General features: G+C 40.3%; 1 pseudogene; it reads right to left on the bottom strand.

Annotated features, from left to right (window-relative positions):
• Positions 1-2646: 2646 nt before the first annotated feature.
• On the bottom strand, positions 2647-3813 carry LOC118832139 (annotated as a pseudogene).
• Between the last annotated feature and the right edge of the window lie 633 nt (positions 3814-4446).

The raw sequence follows: 4446 nt of genomic DNA, 5'->3' as shown, positions 1-4446 counted from the left end.
AGCCCCAGGACCAAACACCTATCTACTAGGCACTAAGCCTATGTGGTCATGAAGACCTCAGGGTCCTAAGGGGAGTTGCTAAGACCAGAGCCAATAGTATGAGCCTGAGTTCTGGTTGCTCAGATGATGTTTGATGATGTCCAAAGACTGTGTAAAAAGAGAGAACAGGGCCATTTGCTGGGGGCTCTCACTCACTGGAAGAATGTTGATGTGGAGACTCTCGGCAGCTGTAGTTAAGAGCTCTCCAGCTTGGGAACTCAGATGTTGATGCCTTCTTGGTAACTATGAATTGCATTTGGTCTGTCTATAATATATGCTTGTAATTTGTTTGTATTTGCTCTGAAGTTCAGGGTGCTGGCTTTTCCCCCTGAACTAAGTGAATGATATTTGTATGTTGGATTGAAATGAGAATTTTAACCCCTTAACATTGCTTTCCTTAGTGAAGCAGATCAAAAAATCTGTTCTGGCAGCATTCTTGTTGTTGGGTTTGTGTTGGCATTGGAGCTGCTATTCATCTTACTTAGTGTTAGAGGACTTCTACAACCAAAAGCCAAGCCCCTTACACACACAGTCACAGCAAAAAACTTATTATAGTAATACTGGTAATTATTTGTGACAAACTATTTTAATAGGCTATTTTAGTTAAGTAAAGAAAAAGTATCTTTGATCTGAATTCAGGGTCTACCAGTTTTTTTCTGGAGATGGACAGCACCTTCCATCATAAATCCTACAGAATTGTCTTGGATCATTGTGTTGCTGAGAATAGATAAGTTATTCATAATAGATGATCATCAATATTGCTTTTGTTTTTGGTTTTGCTTTTTTTTTTGAAAGGGGAAGGGAGGGCAATTGGGGTTAAGTGACTTTCCCAAGGTCACACAGCTAGTAAGTGTGTCAAGTGTCTGAGGCTGGATTTGAACTCAGGTCCTCCTGACTCCAGGGCAGGTGTTCTACTCACTGTGCCACCTAGCTGCCCCATCATACAATATTGCTGTTACTATGTACTATGTTCTCCTGGTTCTGCTCATTTCACTTTGTATCAGTTCATGTAAGTCTTTCTGTGTTTTTTTCTGAGAACATCCTGCTCATCATTTCTCTTTTTAAACATGAAAAAAAATTATTTTATTAGGAAACTGACAAACAGGTTTGATATATGAACAACAAATTTGTTCCGGAAATGACATAAGTGAAAATCTTAAGATGAATTCTTTCCTTTGGCCAACTGTTGACAATAAGGCCCTGGTCCCTTAACTGTAAAAGTGTTTTGCTACTCCCCAGATTTCAATCAATCCATGATCTCATCTAAGATGATGCTCCCTCTATTGGTGCTGAGAGTAACCCATCTCTGAGGTCTCTTCCTCTGATTGTTTTCCCTTGTCTCTCCAAGAAATTCTCCACCTAATATGCTAGAGGCCCTCTCCTGCTTTTTACATTTTGTTGGTACCAGTCTATCACTTTTGTGTCTTTCTGTTACTCCCTGATGGTTGCTACATGACTGGTTGTAATGGTAAGAAGGGTGGAAGTTTTTACTGTTCTCTTTTTTGGAATGCTAAGGTAAGGTAAGGTAAGGTAAGGTAAAGGTAAGTACCTTTGAGTCTTGCCTTTCAAATGTAATGGCAAGCAAGGTGGGACTTTTTGCTGTTTTTTGTTTGAGTGCTTCTCAGCACTGAGGTAATCAAGTGCCTTTGATGAGTCTTGCCTTTGTTTCTTTGATTGAATCAAAAGTCTTTGATGACCTGCTTAAGAAACAAGAAAGTGTAGTTCACATGGGTTTGAATCGCATGGTGGTGATACTCTCTGACCCTGAGAAGGGTATATAAGATCTGAGGTTGGCGTTTTGTTTTGGGGCTCTCACTCACTGGAATACTGTCCTGTGATTTGACCAGAAGAGATTCTGGGTAGCTGTTGTTAAGGAGCACCCCCTCCAGGCTTTGAAAACTCCAAATGTTTCTTCTCTCTGTGGTAACTATGTATGTATTGCTATGGATAGACTAGTTTGTGTTATTTGCTCTGTTTATATAATTTCTGCTTGTGATGTCTGTTTGTATTCTCTCTGAAGTTCAGGGTACTGGCTTTTCCCCCTGAACTAAATGAATGGTGTATGTATGTTTAATTAAAGTAAGATTGTTAACCCCTTAAAGTTGCTTTCCTTAGAAAAGCAGATCAAAGACCCTGTGCTAGCAGCCCTCCTGTGTGTTCTTATTGTTGGTCTTTTGGGCTCCACAGCAACTGCCAGCAACATTGTTGTTACACTTGTCCATCATAGTTTTCCCTTTTACACAGTTCTTGCACATACAATCATAAGTAGAAATAGGCATACTTTTTCCCACTACCTAGCTCTTATTTACCCCTGAGTTTCCTGGAAAACTTTCATTCTTCAGGGATTCCAAGTTCCAAGATTTTGAAAATATAGGATTCTTGGAAGAATATTTGTGTTGAAAAGATAATCATGATCATATTTTATAATATATTTCAGGGAGAGGAAAATAACACAAGATGGAAAAAAATTATGGCTAATACCATGCATTCCCACCCCCAACATAGTCCGCAGAACATTGAAAGCTCTTAAACTATATGCATATTTTCACATCTTTTCAAAAAAAATTTTGTTTATCTTTATATTATGTAAAATAAAATACTGCTTACTTATGTTGGAAGTTTAAGCTTATGTATGGCTTGAAAAGCTATACTAAAGGGTACAAGCAAGCATCCTATTTTGGCTTTTGTTTTAATGAAGAGATGACTAAATACAGTCTGCACCAAATTGAAAAGGTTCATCTTCAAAAAATCCCTAAGGTGCAAAAAGCAATTGAACACAATACATTCCTTTTTCAACATGGACCTATTCATATTCAAGCATGAGCTCCAAACCTTCTCGGGGAGCCACCACAGAAAACAAAGAGCAATTAGAAAGCAATCCAAGTTTAATTCTTCCCCTTTTGCTAATGCAAAGGTGGCCCCTGTGACTTCCCAACTTTTTAAAGTTGGGACCCATTTTATTGGGTCAAATCCAGCCCTCCAGACAAAGCAAGTTTGCTTCTCCTTGGATAGCCCTAGAGAAATGAAGGGATTTCTGGTGTCCACTGTGTAAATCTGAATCAGGTCAAACACAATATACAATATTATCAATCTCTGGCTTGGTAAGGTCCTCCCTAAAAACCCGACACCAGGGTTTTTCTGTCTTTGAAACTACAGGCACCCCCACTGTGTAGTACTGAAAGGCAAGATAGAGCACTGCTACAGCTATGTGCTGGGCAGGATACTGAAGGCGCAATACTCTGTGATAGCTGTCCCACAGCAGCGCCCAGGCGGCCAGAGAGATGTGAGTCTTCTCCCAGCTATGACAGTTCATCCAATTCTTTAAAGAAATAAGGTAGTAGAGCAGATATTTGTGGGGATGCTGGAAGGAGACCCAGGAATGCAAAACTCTCAACATGAGTAATTCACACTGAACAATGCCGTCCCTCAGTTCCCAGAACCAGGAGTCTAACTCCAAAGATTCACTCTTGGGATTTAAATACCTGTGGAGACATTGATGGTGTCTCTTGTCCCAAGGTGTTGCTCCTCCACTTTGCCTGCCAAGTAGAAGGCTGACATGACTATCAGGTCATGTGCATGTAATTTAGTCTCACAGAAAAATCTATGGTAAATGGTGCAGGCTGTCAGAATTGGAGTGGATTGCGTCCCTAGCTTGACACCGGCCTCCATGATGAACCGTGTCATTTTGAAGTGGACTTTGGCCCTGGAGGCCAGGTATGCCTCTTCCTTCACTTCTTCAGCCTCTCCAATGCTCTCTCTCTGTCTTAACTCCATGGCTAACACCCTCACCCCCAATGTATACGTGGCCCCTTGGGTCCCTCAATGCCAAACAAAAACCCAATTCCAGTCACAAGGAAGGACAAAAAGAGATGAACCAAAAGAGGAAGAAACACACGCTACTGCAATGAGGTCTTTGCAGGAATGATCTATACACATATTATGGGAACCATAAAACTATGAACCTGCCAGCATTCACAAAAGATTTCCTACAGCATACCATATATCCTTACAACCATCCAATTGCCTGAAAGGTACAGAGAAAACAAGATCCACTGTATTCAGTGGGGTTTTTGAACAATAAAGAAGCCTTTGACTTCACAGATTAGAACACCAGCACTTAAGGCTCTCTTCCATTGAGAAGTCTCTCATAAGTAGGTTAATACAAGATTTCTTGATGAATATAATCAAAGATACCACTGATAAACAACACTTCAATTACTAACACCAAACAAAGCATAAATCATAAGAGGGATGCTCACCAAAGTTACACATCAGTGTCATGGAAGATGGTCTATACAGAGTAAAAGGGGACAGTGAGGTCCTCTGATGTTCTTGTCTGTGGATAATATTGTGCTGATTACATCAAGCCCCAGAACATTATGGAGCTTCCATACACAGAGAAAAAAA

Source organism: Trichosurus vulpecula, chromosome 9, assembly GCF_011100635.1.
Source record: "Trichosurus vulpecula isolate mTriVul1 chromosome 9, mTriVul1.pri, whole genome shotgun sequence".
In the NCBI taxonomy this organism is placed as follows: Eukaryota; Metazoa; Chordata; class Mammalia; order Diprotodontia; family Phalangeridae; genus Trichosurus; species Trichosurus vulpecula.
The sequence above is the reverse complement of the archived record's forward strand: the minus strand, read 5'-3'. Positions and strand labels throughout refer to the sequence as shown.